Raw genomic sequence first — 18,211 nt, 5'->3', positions numbered from 1 at the left:
ACCTCTGGATGTAATAACAGCCTTGATACGCCTGGGCATTAAGTCAAACAGAGCTTGGATGGCGTGTACAGGTACAGATGCCCATGCAGCTTCAACACGATACCACAGTTCATCAAGAGTAGTGACTGCCATATTGTGACAAGCCAGGTGCTCGGCCACCATTGACCAGACATTTTAAATTGGTGAGAGATCTGGAGAATGTGCTGGCCAGGGCAGCAGTTGAACATTTTCTGTATCCAGAAAGGACCGTACAGTACCTGCAACATGCGGTTGTGCATTATCTTGCTGAAATATTGGATTTTGCAGGGATCGAATGAAGGGTAGAGCCACTGGTCGTAACACATCTGAAATGTAATGTCCACTGTTCAAAGTGCAATCAATGCAAACAAGAGGTGACCGAGACGTGTAACCAATGGCCCCCCGTACCATCACGCCAGGTGATACGCCAGTATGGCAATGACGAATACACACTTCCAATGTGCGTTCGCCGCGATGTCACCAAGCATGGATGCAACCATCATGATGCTGCAAACAGAACCTGGATTCATCCGAAAAAATGGCGTTTTGCCATTCGTGCACCCAGGTTCGTCATTGAGTTCACCATCGCAGGCACTCCTGTCTGTGATGCAGTGTCAAGAGTAACCGCAGCTGTGGTCTCTGAGCTGATAGTCCATGCTGCTGCAAATGTCGTCGAACTGTTTGTGCAGGTGGTTGTTGTCTTGCAAACGTCCCCATCTGTTGACTCAGGGATCGAGACATAGCTGGACGATCCGTTACAGCCATGCGGATAAGATGCTGTCATCTCGATTGCTAGTGATACGTGGCCATTGGGATCGTGATACGTGGCCATTGGGATCCAGCACGGCCTTCTGTATTACCCTCCTGAACCCATCGATTCCATATTCTGCTAACAGTCATTGGATCTTGACCAACGCGAGCAGCAATGTCACGATACGGTAAACCGCAATCGCGATAGGCTACAATCTGACCTTTATCAAAGTCGGAAACGTGATGGTACGCATTTCTCCTCCTTACACGAGGCATCACAACAACGTTTCACCAGACAATGCCGGTCAACTGCTGTTTGTGTATGAGAAATCGGGTGGAAACTTTCCTCATGTCGGCACATTGTAGGTGTTGCCCCCGGCACCAACCTTGTGTGAATGCTCTGAAAAGCTAATCATTTGCATATCACAGCATCTTCTTCCTGTCGGTTAAATTTCGCTTCTGTAGCACGCCATCTTCGTGGTGTAGCAATTTTAATGGCCAGTAGTGTACTTTCTTTATACTATTTCCCAACCTCCTAATGTCCTTTTTCACACTATTTTCAAACCCATTAAGGTCTTCTTTCATAGTTATATTACTCAAAATACTCATAATTTGCCTTAACATTGTTTCCACTTTTCCATTTGCCATAAACTTTTGCCCATGCTGACTTTTACTACTAGAATCCTCCTCCTTAACCATAACGATCTCACCCATCTCAGTATGGCTTTAGTCCATTTCGCTCACATCACCACACAATGTATATGAATCTTTTATCATTCCATCTACAATAGGACTTTCGACCCCGTCATTCAAAGTTATATTCATGTTTGATTTATAATCACTGGTGTTTACAGAACCAGCCCCACTTAGATTGTTCTGTTCATTTAACAACTTAACCTCCACAGCTTTGTTCTCAGTCACACTGTCTGGTTCATTAAAGTCACTCATTATGTATCACTTAATATAAAACAGCTTTTGCAATGAATTACCTTATCTTTCAATCATTCATCTCCTGCTGCTGTTGCTGCTGCTGCGGTTGTCATCTTGGTTCGTCATCAGCATGGCTGCGGCAAGTTGTAAGGCTCTTGGTGAGGCGTCTTGTTTACCTGCAGTCAGCTGTGTCCACCTGTGTGCTGACTGGCTGCTCCTATGCTCAGTGGCTGCTTCCATACAACCCGCTCACTGATTGGCTGCTGTCCTATTGTGGCTAAGAAACCCATGTGCTGATTGGCTGTTGCACTGCTACACTGTAAACCGCTGTTGAGTTCACTGTTCAAAATTCGCGAGTCCTATTTTATTCTGGTTACGTACAACATTCCTCACCTGGGGTACCATATGTAACGGTTCGCCTACTTTGATTCTTCGCTTGTTGTACTTGGTGTCGACGTACTGGCTGAAAAAATAGGGTTGTGAAAGTGCAGTACTGTCTACTGTAAATGATGCAGCAGACAGATGCACAACTGCGTTTTACAACCTTTTACTTTTACTATTCACAACCCCCCTAACAATACACAGTTATATTCGGCCAGTGCACTATTGTTCTAACTTCCCATAAGCCTCATTAATAGTTAGCAGGTGAACATCCACATACTGCTACAATAGTTTCCTGTTGAACATCCACGAGCAGTAAAAACACAACCACATAATTCACAGTTCTTTTGGAATAATCAGGTACGTATGGAACAGACACTGTCATTGCTTTAACACACGGCCTATTGGTGTAACATTTATTTCACTGTTAAGTTGATGCATTGTTGTTGTTCTAACCGAGACCAAAAATCAGGCCCTTATATATCCTCACAATAAAGGTGCTGAAATACACACTGTTCGAAGTTTAATTTACAGACATTACAATTAAAACTTGCTTCATTCAATTAGCTGAATACATCAAAAAATTGTGTCTTTTTAACAGTTTGTTCTACTACAAGAGTTAGGCCAAATTACTTGTTTAAATTGTGAAATTAACAAATATTGTTACACAAATAATGCTTTTGACAAAACTGTTAATTACTTTGGAATTAATTAAGGGCTGGCTTTGCTAACGTGTTTTTGAATAGAGCCAAATAATACTTAAAGAATGCTAGTATTTCATCTTCCAAATGTTTATAATCATTATAGAATTTATACTTGTTTATATGTCAACAATAGAATTTAAGTTAGGAAACAATTACTGATTTTGCCCTATAATCGAAGATACTAACTAGGAATAGTCAAAATAAATTAGAAAATCAATTAAATATCAAAAACTAAGCACAAAATTAGATCTGGTACTATATTCTTTAAAACTGAGGGTCAACCTTCCTCTTTTATGAAAATGCAGATTATATTTATATATGTTAATGGTACTTAATTCAAAAATGAAAAAATGAATTTTAAGGAGGCAGATGGCAAAACAAGAGGGGAAGTAAAAATATCTCAGCTTGCTTTGTCACATGCTTACATTTGAATACAATTCTTCTATCTTACAGTCATGTTTGCAAACACACTGGGAACTAAGCAATCACAGGAAGAGGAAATTGAAAAACAAAAGGAAGAACTGCAGATGCTTTTAATATATTATGCTGATGTTTTCAAATGATGCCCTGGCATAAACAAAGTATATAAATACGAAATGGAGCTGCACCAAATGAAACCTACATTTTCATCTTACCTCCACTTCATGGACCAAGAAGGAAGCTGTGAGGAAAGAGATCAATAGAATGCTAAACTGAGAAATAACAAAACCATCCTGATCTCCATACTGTACCCCATTTTGGCTGTTAGCAAATCACATGGTAGTGTCAGTCTCGTGCTCCACCACGAGAAATAAATAAAATTATTGTGCCATCAGGACGCAGCCTAATGACATGGAAGAACATCTAAAATTCCATAATGTTAAGTAACTCACCATATTAGATTTCTGAGCCTTGCACTGGCAAATTGCACTACATGAAAATAGCTGTAAGTACAATGCCTTTATATGTGTGGGCAGAAGCTATGAGTTCTGTGTTCTCCCTTTTGATTTAAATGTCAGTGCAGGCATTTTATTTCTGCTTTAGATCGAGTCTTTGGACCTGAACTGTTAAGCAGAGTCTCCGTGTATGTTGTTGATTTAATGATTGCTACCCACACGTGGTCAGAATACTTAAGGCTCTAGGCTCAGGTCTTGTATAGGTTTTCAGAATACGGAGTCACAGCCGACCTAATGAATTCACATTTCAGTAAGGAAAGGACTAAATTCCTTGGACACAAAACTTCATATATAGGCACACTTCCAAAAGCTCAATGCTATCAGACACTGCCCTATACCTCAAAATGAAAAACAATTGAAGGGATATCTTGGATTAGTATTTCTCTTCAGAAAATTTATACCACAGCAGCTTTGAAATAGTGATGATCTATTGGATCTTCTACAGATACCTGGTTATTGACTAAGTATGGTAAACTGAATCGTAAGTGGCAATTGCCGTACACAGGGGCATTTATTACATCAAAAATTTCTCACCCAGAGAATAACATTGGTAAGGAAAAAGAGCTCTACCCGTGCAAAGGTTTACGTGAATTTCTGCAGTAAATGGAATTTGACACTGATCAAGCACAGCTTGGAGGAATGTATACAAGTGTATCTAAGACCTACTGTCTGCTTGAATATACTTATTACTATTGATGTTTAGTGTTAAGGAAAGAATTCATTTTTGCCTATTTCACATGTGTTGCCTTATTAGGATGTAAGTTTTAATAACGTAAGATCTTTTCATATGTTTACAGGCCAGAGAAGCTCAGAAAACATTACCCTCAAACATTACCCTCACTGAGCACATGAAATTATTTAATTTGACACTGTACTGTTCAAACACACAGTATGCTTGTGATTGAGAGACAGCACATGTCAGTAGTGAAATGGCATGGGGACAGAACTGCACAAACACAGTAGATACCTTTGCAGTTAACAACTTCTGCACATGCGCACAGCACAGAGTAAGCCAACAGAAAGCCACAAGATGATGATTGTACCTTAACAAAGAAATGCCATGCAATCCAAACTTAGAGAAAACCTTTTTATACGACTTGACTACTAAGGAAATAAAATGTCTACACTACAGAACTAAACTAAGATTTAGAAATTAGGAAGAACTAAGCTAAGGAATATATACAGGGTGGTCCATCGATAGTGACCGGGCCAAATATCCCAAGAAATAAGCAACAAACGAAAAAACTACAAAGAACAAAACTCATCTAGCTTGAAGGGGAAAACCAAATGGCGCTATGGTTGGCACGTTAGATGGCGCTGCCATAGGTCAAACAGATATCAACTGCGTTTTTTCTAAATAGGAAACTCCATTTTTATAACATATTCATGAAGTACATAAAGAAATAGGAATGTTGTAGTTGGACCACTTTTTTCGCTTTGTGATACATGGAGCTGTAATAGTCACAAACATATAAGTCTGTGGTATCACGTAACATTCCGCCAGTGCGGACGGTATTTGCTTTGTAATACATTACCCGTGTTAAAATGGACTGTTTACCAATTGCGAAAAAGGTCGATATCGTGTTGATGTATGGCTATTGCGATCCAAATGCCCAACAGGTGTGTGCTATGTATGCTGCTCGGTATCCTGGGTGACATCATCCAAGTGTCTGGACCGTTCACCGGATAGTTACGTTATTTACGGAAACGTCAACCAAGACCTGCAACAAATGATGATGCCCAAGTAAGTGTTTTAGCTGATGTTGCGGCTAATCCACACATCAGTAGCAGACAAATTGCACAAGAATCAGAAATCTCAAAAACATCGGTGTTGAGAAAGCAACAATCAACATCGATTGCACCCGAACCATATTTCTATGCACCAGGAATTGCATGGCGATAACTCTGAACGTTGTGTACAGTTCTGACACTGTGCACAAGAGAAATTGCGGGACTATGACATATTTTTTGCATGCGTACTATTTAGCAATGAAGCGTCATTCACCAACAGCGGTAACGTAAACCGGCATAATATGCACTACTGGGCAACAGAAAATCCACGATGGCTGTGACAAGTGGAACATCAGCAACCTTGGTGGGTTAATGTATGGTGCGGCATTATGGGAGGAAGGATAATTGGCCCCCATTTTATCGATGGCAATCTAAATGGTGCAATGTATTCTGATTTCCTACATAATGTTCTACCAATGTTACTACAAGATGTTGCATGACAGAATGGCGATGTACTTTCAACATGATGGATGTCTGGCACATAGCTCACGTGCGGTTGAAGCTTTACTGAATAGCATATTCCATGACAGGTGGATTGGTCATCGAAGCAGAATACCATGGCCCGTATGTTCACCGGATCTGATGTCCCCGGATTTCTTTCTGTGGGGAAAGTTGAAGGATATTTGCTATCGTGATCCACCGACAACGCCTGACAACATGCTTCAGCACATTGTCAATGCATTTGCGAACATTACAGAAGGCGAACTACTCGCTGTTGAGAGGAATGTCGTTACACGTATTGCCAAATGCACTGAGGTTGACGGACATCATTTTGAGCATTTATCGCATTAATGTGGCATTTACAGGTAATCACGCTGTAACAGCATGCGTTCTCAGAAATGATAAGTTTACAAAGGTACATGTATCACATTGGAACAACCGAAATAAAATGTTTAAACATACCTACATTCTGTATTTTAATTTAAAAAACCTACCTGTTACCAACTGTTCGTCTAAAATTATGACCCATCTATCACAAAGCGAAAAAAGTGGTCCAACTAAAACATTCATATTTCTTTATGTACTACACGAATATGTGATAAAAAATGGGGGTTCCTATTTTTAAAAAAGGCAGTTGATATCCGTTTGACCTACAGCAGTGCCAACTAGCGGGCCAACCATAGTGCCATCGGGTTTCCCCTTTCAAGCTAGACAAGTTTTGTTCTTTGTAGTTTTTTCGTTTGACGCTTATTTTGTGAAATATTTGGCCCGGTCACGATCAATGGACCACCCTGTATATAGAGGACAAAGTAAACACTATCTACACATATAAACAAATATTAGCAGCATCCGCATACTGCAAAGATATAGTAGGGAGGCATGATTATATCTGGGGAGGTAAGATTATATCTGCGATGACAGAAAACTGAAGAACAAATTTATAATTTTTCTTATGTATTTCTTTTGGTTTATTTTTGTCTGTCGTTATTTTGAGCTGGTATGAGAAAAACACATGTAACTGTGTTGTCTCAGTATTGTGTTACGTAAAAGTTATAATATGCTCAAATCACAAGTTTTCATTCTACTACCAAGCTACGGCCTAATTTCCTTCTCCCGATTTGATGAGGACCTGTATTTGTAAATGGAGATTTTCAAGGATGAAGTCAACACAAAGAGAGAATAGCCAGCATGGCCACGCCGGCATCATTGTACATCATTTGGGGGGAAATAATTACTACAGATCTGGACAATACACATTACCTCTCTCCCCAACCACTGTATCTTCTGTGTGTGTGTGTGTGTGTGTGTGTGTGTGTGTGTGTGTGTGAGAGAGAGAGAGAGAGAGAGAGAGAGAGAGAGAGAGAGAGAGAGAGAGAGAGAGACAAACATAGGATCTGAGCTGTTGAACCAATTTTCTCATAATTTCCGGTGTTTTAATTTCCTTCACCCAATCTCCTCTGTCTATTGGTTTTCAGGCTCTATGTACAGCAGTATTAAATCTTAATGCTAATCCTTAGGTACTGAACAATGATGCTTCTTCTATCAACCTTTCTATAGTGACAGACTCTGACACTGACATGGAACTGTCCTAGTTATCGGACATCAATCCCTACCTCCAGCCCTCACCACCAGTGGTGTCACAATCCACAAGCTGTCACTGCAAGAATTGCTCTGGGAAGAGACCACACCCTTGGAGCTGACATCACGGCATCTGGCGGGATCCTATGACCTCCGGTCAGTTATAACCGTGTGCCTGCCATGCAGAGGACTCATTCTCTTGTGTACTCACTTGACGGACTCTTCACCGTACCAGCTGCTGTCTGCTGAAAACTTGTGCTTTGATCTTGGACTACGTTTGGACTTTAATATTGGCTGACTGCCTTTTGACTGTGTGACATCAAACTTATACATTATTGTCTTTACTGTGTCAGTGTAAAAAAGGAAAATAAACTGTGCTCATAACTGCAGACTTCTATGCTTTCCACAAATTTAAACCTAATCCCTATTTTCATGATTGACTCACCTTATATCTTTTTTCAAAATACTGAGATCAATGTACATAACTTGGGGATGGACACCCTATCTATTGTGTACAAATGACCACCTAAATATTCTCAGTACGTGAAAAACTAGTACTGTCACAAGGCCAACATGGTAACTACTCCAATCTGGTAGGGTCATCTTGCAGCCACAGCCCCTGACAATGCGGGGCTTGCACAACCAATGCTCGAGCTCCACACATACACCAGAGCGAAGATGCCTGTCCTTTTAGAACTCTTGAGTAATCATCAAGACAGGTGGACACTGGTGTTGCTGGGTGGCACCTCCGAGGTGAGTGCTTGATCAGAGTAGACAGTGTTGTAGCAGACACCTCACAAATGAAACATATTAAACTTACACCAGGTAATGGCCGTGCAGAACTGACTGTCTCAGTCATGCCTTGGGATGAGTAACAGGCTAAGAAACAAGGAACTAAACAATTCACCTAATATTAAGTTTCCACTAGGACAGAGGATGAATCCTTCACAACAGCAAAACCTATGTTTATTTTGGAGAATATAGAAGATAAGTGTGACAAAGTCCTGAGCTGGAAAAAGTTTAAAATCGACTCTTATTAAATAAAGCAGTGCCTGAAACACAATCTCAAGCACTTCCAGCCTGTACTGAGCTAGGACATATGCCTGTCACTACTAATCCATTCGAAAGTGTTAATATGCCATAGGGCATCACCTCTCACAGAGATCTAACATTCCACTCTGACAAAGAACTCGGAAAAAACTTGGAAAATCATGGTGTTAACTTTGTATGATGCCTACAGAGAGTACCAATGAAAACCAAGTTGAGACAGGTGCTTGACATTGGCATTTGAAGAAGACATCTAACCAGAAAAAGTAAAAGTTACAGTATATAAATTTGGCATTAAGCCTCATTTCCCATGAATCATGAGGCGTTTCCTGTGTTTCTGTTTTGCTCATACATCATCCTGCTGTACTTCAGAACCTGTTTTTGGGAACTGTTGGCAAACTCATCACAATGACTGCCCTGTGAACAAATTCCCACCATACACAAAACAGCACGGGCTATCAGCCTCCCGAGTTGCAAGTTTGCCCTATTTTTAAAAAGGAAAACAAGATATAAGAATATAAGATATTTGATCACCTGTCATACTTTAAAGTATGTGAACATCTTCATCCAGTGGATATAACAATTTCTACACAACTATTCTGCAATTCACAATTTTCACATGGCACCATTTTAACAAGACAGTTCAGCTGCATATGTTCTGAATTTAGATGTTCACAAAATAATTCTATGAAGTATCAATCTTCCAAAAAGTGCATGAAAACTGTGAAACGTGGCTTAATTTGCATTTGGTGTGGAAAGATTGACCCTTCAGTGAAAAGTGACGATAACTATGCAAATGTGTGGAACTGTGTAGATCATAAAAGAAAAGCAGTGACCATTAATAGTCAAGATATGTGTACTTGTGAGGCAGCTAGGAAGACCGACAGAATCAAAAAGAAAACCTAACATCTATTTCAATTATTACAGTCTTGTAGGACGAAATTAAAAACTGAATGAGAAATACGAAATAAACAGACCAATGAAAACTGGAATTGTAGATCCGTCAGTGAGCGATGATAAAAAACAGACGACAGATTGGAAATGTGGTGAGAGTAAGTATAAATTATTGCCAAATCGGATCTCTTGAGGAAAGAAGAAACAGCAAATCAGTACCACAGATCGGCTGCAAACAGGACTGGACCACTTACCGCAATAATACCAACAACAATGAAGCTAACAGCGTCCATTCATCGCACACAACAATGAAGCTAACGGCGTCCATTCATCGCAGCAGAAGTGTGATTTAATGGAGAAAATGCACAAGCAAGCAGAACACGTAAGTCTCACATCTTCACCTGTGCTTTCTAAGAATCCAGCCCACGATTCAGACTGTGAAGCAACTACTTGTACAGGCAAAAAACACACACCAAGATGTCCATCAAATCTTGAAACAGTAATGTTCACGTGTCAAGAAAAACACAAAAACTCCTAATTTACACTGATAGCCACGGAAAAGGCCTCTCTGTTTCCCTTCACGAAAATATGAACTTCGATTATTCAATGTTTGCTAAGCTCAAACCAGGAGCTACATTCAATTCTGGGGTAGAAAACTTAACCATAGAAACAAACAAGCTAAAAAGAGATGGCTGCAGCTTCAATAGCATAAGTAGTCAAACTGGTCCCAATGATCTTTTATACTTGGAGATCTTAACATGGATGCAAACTCCAACAAAATTGCTAACATGAAACGTAGAAGTTAATCATACAATCTTAGAAATATAGTTACCATTGATAACAGGGCCTCAGATTCTAGTTCTACCAGGATAGATCATGCAATAATTAACAAAACTGCTGAACACACTGTTAAGTATAGTAACATAAACTTGTAGTCTCGTTAAACTCAGGCAAAATATTAATGACCTGAATATTCTGTACAAATCAACAAGGCTGCACATTTTCAAACAAAAATATAATACAGCTAAGAAAACCTTTAAAGAAGAACTTTCAAACCTTACAAAAGCAAGTCCACAGTATTGAAATCTCACAATCTACAAGTATAAGCAAGGCATCCTGGAAACTGATCAATAAGTGTAAAAAAAAAACTCCACAACTAGGGGCAGCAAATCCTTATGCATTATACTGGCTGGTAATGATATAAGAGAACACAAGCATTATGTAACATTTTTAATAAACATTTCATATCACCAACAGGAAATCCAACACATAATTTAGAAATGTGGCAAGAGGTACTGAATCACACCCCTCAAACAGGGAGTTTTGAATTAGATGAGGTCAAAGAAAATGATATAAGAGAAATAATCCTCACATTGAAGAACAAATATTCAGCTGGATGGGGTGGTATGTCGAGTGTCATAGTTAAAAAATGCATAAAAGAAATAGCTAAACCACTAAAACACCTCGTAAACTGTAGCATTATATAAAGCAGTTACGCTAGTAGTCTATAAACTAGTGCATAAGAAGGGTATTACAAAAGGGGTTTCAAACTACCACCCAATACCATTGATCCCTACCTTTAGTATGATTTTTGAAATTGCTATCATTTCTCAGTTCTCTGCTTATTTTATGAAGAACAAATTGTCCTTAGAAACGCAACATGCCTTTAGGACAGATCAGTGCACAACTACTGCAGTTGCTGAATTTCTCCATAAAGTGTACACCATCCTAGACTGAGGTATGAAGACAAGAGGCATATTCTTAGATATTTCCAAAGCTTTCGACTCAGTCATCCGTGGGTTGCTCATTAAGAAACTGAAGGCTTACATCATCAAGGACTCAGCTATGCAATTACTGACCACGTACTTCACAAATCACAGCATACTAAACTTTCATATAAAATAGATAGTTAGGTAATAGATTTTCAGTTGACTAGAAATAAAGTAAGACAGGAGGTACCACAAAGATTGACTGTTGGTGGCTTTCTCTTCTTGGTTTATGTCAACGACATGACACAACTCTTCAACTAACATCTAATAACCTATGCTGATGACACCCCCCCCCCCTCTTATTTTATGAAAAAGACTTGGAGACATTACACTCAGCTGTAACTAAGGGTGTAATGGAAGTAATCACATATTGTCTAAGCACCAATTCAGTTACTAACATTTAAAACGACTAATTCTCATTATTCTGAAATAAACAATATATGTGGTATTACATCAGCAGAAACAGATAAAATTAAATTTCTTGGTGTCCACCTGGACAAAAATCTCCATTGGGTAAACCACATTACTTCTTTGTGTGAGAAAATCAACAGTAGCTTGTATCTGATAAGTCAGTTGGCAAAAATAGCCCCAAGTGAAACACTAAAAATTGTTTACTATGGAACAGTTCATCCATTTCTTAATTATGGAACTGAACTGTGGAGTTGCACCTGAACAGAATATTAGGTTAACGCATGTACTAAAGCCCAAAGTCCTGTCTTGAAACCTGTGTCCAACATAAATATCCAACAGTATATTCCTTATATCTGTAGAAACTTATTATATTTTTTCTGAATAGTAAAAACAAAATAAATACATGTAATGACATACATAATTATGATACTAGAAGTAAGGGTAACCACTCCAGGCAGAGGACAAAATTAAAATTAACTAACAATAGTCCATATATCAATGGAAAGATATGGTTCAACAAGCTGCCACAAGCTTTGAAAACTTGTGAACCAAAGCTGTTCTACAGGGAGTTTAAAGCCTTCTTAGTAAATAAATGTTTATATTCATTCAGTGAATTCTAATCTACTTGCCCTCTGTTGTAACATGTAATATAATTAGAATATTAAAAAGAATGTATGTATCACTATTATATGTAAGTGTTATCTATAATAATCTACTCAACCTACATACGGCATTTGTAAAAGACATCAGCTTGATAGCCTACACACAAAAAAATGTAAATAAATAAATAAAAGTGCCTTGCAGAGGCTTCATCCAACCACCTATTTCTCTACTGTTCTACCCAAAAAGTGAACTCTGATTTCTCTTACTTTAGTGTCATGACATTTTCTCCCTATGTAGGTGGGTGCCAACAAGGTATTTTCACTTTCAGAGAAGAAATAAAAATTGCAAAAGTCTCTGTTCAATGTTGTGAACAACTTCCTAAATTGGTAAACCACTGAGAGTATAAACTGACTCCTTCTCTGAAGACTACAAACCCTCCACTGACAAGAGCCAGAGGCACTCCATTCTTTTAAGGTATCACTAGAGAGAAGGCTGCTTTCTAGAGAGTCTTTCTCCTGGATTTCGCTCAACTCAAACACAAATAACACATCAGCTGAGAAAAGCAGTAAGATCACAGAGAGAGAGAGAGAGAGAGAGAGAGAGAGAGAGAGAGAGAGAGAGAGAGAGACTTACTCTACGCGATCAGGCCCAATGGATCGAGCACTGCTTTGAGAGATTGCCTCCACTTCAGCCTGTCTTCGGCTCCTTTCTGCCATCCTTTTAGCAGTCGCACTCTCTGAAGCTCTTTGGATATGCAGTAACTCCATCGAGTTCTAGGTCATCCTAAGGGCCTTCTGCCAGTTGGCTTGGTGTTGAGTACAGTTTTTGGCCATCAGTTGTCCTGCATTTGAGCAACATGCCCTACCCACTGGAGTCGTCGTGTCTTCATTATAGCCACAATGTTCGGCTCTTTGTAAATATTATACAACTCTGTATTGTGACTAAACCTCCATTTTTCACTCTCATTATCGTAAACTGGTCCAAAAATCTTCCGAATTACTGTCCTTTTCAAATATCATCAGTCTGTACAGATCTAGCTTGGATGTACTCCAGGTGGCACACCCAACTGTATTTCCATTTTACTGGATGGCTCATCTCTGAATACTGCGCCCAGATATTTGAACTCTGTGACTTGACGATAAGAACCTTCAGTTGTCTGTAAGGGTGGAAGTGATTCTTGAGTTTCATTATGTCTATGATGTAGAACCACGTATTCCGTCTTGCCCAATTTTCCTTGCCATTGTTTCCAGAATGTCAGCCATTTCCCCCAATTCTTCTTGCGACCCAAATATTAGCATTATATAGCATCGGCATATCCAAGGTACTCCGGTCGGGACTCCTGTGAGTTCATTAGATGACATCTCTCGCATTATCTTCTCTAATGCGTGATTGAAAAGAACAGGTGATAGTCCATCACCCTGCTGTAGCCCAGTTTTTATTTTGACTGTTACAGTCACCTTATTTCCAATTTTTACCTTTGCTGTAGTATCCATCAGGCAGGCCTTCGTGAGGCTTGGCAAAACCAAACTCTTCCAGACACCTCAGCATACTATCCCGATGAATGCAGTCATACGCTTTTCTGAAGTTGACAAACAGCAGGTGTAGTTCTTGGCCAAACTCCCACCTTTTTTCTACGATCTGGCGTAGGACAAGGATTTGGTTGATAGTAGATCTCCCATGACGAAATATTCTTCAATAATGGTGTCTGCCAATGGCTGGATTTGATATAGAAGACATTTTCAGAAGATCTTATGACAAATATTGAGCAGAGTGATACAACATTAGTTTTCACATGCCATTTGGTCATTCTTCTTGTGGATGGGACAGATTAGTGCACTCCTCCAATCTTCTGGAATGTTCTCCGTATTCCAAATGGTCTCTATTAATTTGTGAATCCTTGCGACAAGGTATTCACCCCCTTCCTGAATTATTACAGCATGGATACCATCTTCTCCTGGGCTTCTGTCCTTTTTAAGCCATTTTATCTGCTTCCTGATCTCTTCTACAGATGGTGGTAGGTGTTCAGGGTCTGCTGTCTGTGGTAGGGGGAAGTTAAAGAGTGTCATTGGGTCTTCAAAATTTAACAAGTCACTGAAATATTCTTCCCATCTCTTTGCAATTTGATATTCAGTTGTCAGCATCTCTCCTTTGTCATTTTTTATGAATTTATCCATGAGTTTATAGTTTTTCCTCAGATAGTTGACCTTTCTGTACATGTTCTTCACCCTACTTCCCTGGAAGTCTTCTTCCGCTTCTGTAATAACCCCACTCACAAACTTCCTATTTTCTCTCCGCAATATCACTTGTGTTTCTCTTCAGACACTGTAAAATTCTGTCTTACTGCTCTGATCAGTTGCTGACTGTAACCACTTGTCATGGGCTTCTTTTCTCCTGTTGACCGCCTCTTCACAGACCTCATTGAACCATTTCTTCTTCCTTGTCACTGTTTCACTGTTTCACCAATGATTGCTCCTGCAGCCTTTGTAACCACATTCCTAACTTCTTCCCACTGCTGATTTACATCTGAGTCCTCTGTTTCCGGCAGTAATGTAAAACAATTCCTGACCTCAACTTGAAGTTCAAAAAAATGGTTCAAATGGCTCTGAGCACTATGGGACTTAACATCTATGGTCATCAGTCCCCTAGAACTTAGAACTACTTAAACCTAACTAACCTAAGGACAGCACACAACACCCAGCCATCACGAGGCAGAGAAAATCCCTGACCCCGCCGGGAATCGAACCTGGGAACCCGGGCGTGGGAAACTTGAAGTTCATTTCTGGTTTCTTCCTGTGCTACTTTTTCTATATATATGGAGGAATACAAGAACAGATGTAAACCAAAAACCTATTTGGTGGTATTGCCCTACCTTAAAACTTTACCTATACAAGAGCTACCCACAGATATGAACATTTCACCAGTTGTATGGGAAGCTAGGGAAGGAACACTGACTTAGCCAAACCATCCTTCATGTCCACTGTCTTATCACCCCCTCTTTCAACAAAGATACATCAGCCCTGTAATGGCTATTACCACCACTGGTTGAACTCAAGCAGCTGATGTCTCCACCATATTGTAATGTAAAAGCTCCCCAGGGTTGTTTATCTCACACTACAGAGTTTATTTTAAAAGGCTTTTACACCCCTAGCAAGCTTTTTGAACACATTCTGCAGAGCAGTAGTGTACTTTGGAAGTAGCTCACTTGTGGTATATGTCCTACAAAACAATATCCTTGAAATCAAATGCCCAATCATTTGGATACCAACCGAACTCAATATGCAATGATACTGTGAACCAACAAAGAATGGCAACAGAGTTGTTCCATATAAAGCTGTAGAACAAACAGGAAAAATCCACCAAAAAATTTAGAAGAAGCTACTTGATACTACATCTGCAACAGCACAAAACTTAATTACCCAGAACAAAGGAACTGATTTGAAAATGGCCACGTGTCAAATAATGACTGGGAAGTTCTATATGAACATAAATCTGTATTGTTCTTCAGTCCAGTTATAATAGTGGTTTCATATTTGCACAATTTGGGCCTCACAGAAGCACTGACCTACTACCATACATTGACCTACAACCATACTAGCCGCCATCTTGGGATTACTATACAGTCTCCAGCCCCATCGTTACGTGCAGGTCCTCATCTGTTCCAGCTGACAGATGCACTGGGTGGTCTACTATGCCCATTTTGACTATTAAAATTCTTTACTTTCTACCCATTACCACTAGAGAGCATACGCTGAAATATTTGTTATTGGAAGACACCTGCCCATAGTCAGAAACAACCACATTTTTAGTAAAAACTGTAATAATCTGAAGAAGGCTTCAGGAAGTGTTTGCGTATTGCTACAGTCATCCATTTTAGCTAACAGGTGCTACTGGACGCCAGGTTCAAGGCTCAAAATGTTAGAATCCAAATGTTTACCCTGGTAATGATTTGCAACTTATGCATCCCACCAGGTACAGATATATATACCATCAAGAAAGAGAAGAACTATGACACTAGTTACACCTCCACTTCATCCTGCTACGTGATTTCAATGCCCCCAATTACCCACCGGGCACCAACATTACAGAAATGCATATTTTATTTGCACGAACATGGTGTAAAGACTACTTACTCTCATATATGAAAATGTTTTCAACAAGGAATAAGAAAAGCTCAAGGTATACAGATCCCGGACTTCCATGCTGCCTTGAAATTTTGCATGTAGCAAAGGGGGTGGGGGGGGGGGGGGGCACAGCAGTAAGAACCAACAGAAACTCCTCATAAGTTAAAATGATAGGTACATACAGTCTTTAGCTGTGGGTTCCATTTCAATCTGTCTGGAGGAAAAAAATCTGCAAATACCAGCCACTTGTGCTAGCAAAACATTAGGAAAATTGTTAAACAAACAATAGCAGAAATGCATGTGACTGGAGCCAGCAGGTAATATGTGAACTAGAGGCATGAGAGTGACAACAATTTTGCACCCATCCACTGTTTTCTATAATGGAGTCCGGTCTCAAGTGCTCCTTACCCCATCAAAGATAGAACCAATTGTGCTGTAACTACTGTGCAGAATTCTATGTGGATATGCCAGCTAACCAGCTAACTGCAAAGTGACTGGTTACGGAAAATTGTAAACTTGACCACTCTTGTTTCTGAAAGCAAATTGTCGAGGTTACAACATCAACGATTTGAATAGATGCATAAATTCCTTATGCCTTTTTGTATCTTCCCTCACTCTCCTCTCTCCTCAGCAGCAACTCTTTCATGCTCTCAAACCCCATAGCCCAGGCCTTGATTAATCCACATTATTAGCTGCCTACTTCCCACTCCTGTACCTCTCACTATTCACCCCACACCTTTCTGGTCCAGACACTGCACACCAGTTTCTCCTGATATGTTCTCTACTCTGTGTCACACTCCACATCACCATCACTCAGTTTTGTTACTATTAACAAAAGTTATCCTCATTTTGCCACTATACCAGTAGCAACTGTCCCTTCCTTTCTCCTAACAGTTTACAATCATTTGTTTCAACCCCCCCCCCACCCCCCTCCCCCCAAAAAAAACTTTATTTTTCTCTTCCCACCACTCATCTATGTGTCTCTACAACCACCCATAACATTCGGTTTTGTTGCAGTTGCATGTATGGGCTTTTATTTGTGCCTTGAAGACAGGTTCTTAATGCTACAAAAATGAACAACGCTACAGCTATGAGACATTATGGATGTCAATATACTACCCACCAATCATTCTCAGGCGAATGGCTCCCTTTCTAAATTTTTATTTGTTAGAATTTTCATCATCTTAATATTCACTGATATAAAACGACATGTGCAAGAACCATAAGTAATGAAAACATTTCCTTGTTTTGATACAAGGCTTACCCATCAATTTTACTCACCTTATCTAATTCTGCCTGATTTCATCCCCTCGAGAAAGAGTGGTGAATAATATTTCACCATGGATATGATGGACATCAGATAATGGAAAATAATGAAGACACTGAGGCAAAACATCCAGAACAATTTTCTCTCCTGTAAATAAAATAAAGAAAATGTTATGTTCCTTCTGAAGTGAATATGGCACAGGTGTAGGTAAACACAATTTTATTAGAACCTACGTTCCTACCTCACATAAACTTATGGCATTTTTGTATTAGGTTTCAAAGTGGAAAATTCTATGCTAATGTATATTTCTCCTGAAACTAAACTTATGTATTTCACTATTCCCACAATAAAATCAAACAATGGAAAATCCAGGATGTAATGTAACAGTATCAGAGAAGGAAAGTTGCTACTCACCATATAGCGGAGATGCTGAGTCGTGATAGGCACAATAAAAAGATTCACACACTCATCGCTTTGGGCCATTAAGGTCTTTGTCAGAAGTAGACACACATGCACACACGCACTCAAGCAAACGCAACTTGCACACATGTCTGCAGTCTCACAGAGCTGA

General features: G+C 39.6%; 1 protein-coding gene across 1 annotated transcript in view; it reads right to left on the bottom strand.

Annotated features, from left to right (window-relative positions):
* LOC126091983 (uncharacterized) overlaps positions 1-18,211 on the bottom strand; it is a 288,438-nt gene that overhangs the window by 240,189 nt on the left and 30,038 nt on the right. Inside the window, exons 3-4 of the mRNA XM_049907347.1 lie at positions 17,655-17,787; positions 5,254-5,439 (exon numbers count right to left, since the gene is read on the bottom strand). The gene's annotated coding sequence lies outside the window, so the exon portion shown is untranslated. The remainder of the gene's footprint in view (positions 1-5,253; positions 5,440-17,654; positions 17,788-18,211) is intronic.

Source organism: Schistocerca cancellata, chromosome 7 (genome assembly GCF_023864275.1).
Source record: "Schistocerca cancellata isolate TAMUIC-IGC-003103 chromosome 7, iqSchCanc2.1, whole genome shotgun sequence".
Lineage (NCBI taxonomy): Eukaryota > Metazoa > Arthropoda > Insecta > Orthoptera > Acrididae > Schistocerca > Schistocerca cancellata.
This window is presented reverse-complemented; position numbering and strand designations above follow the sequence as displayed.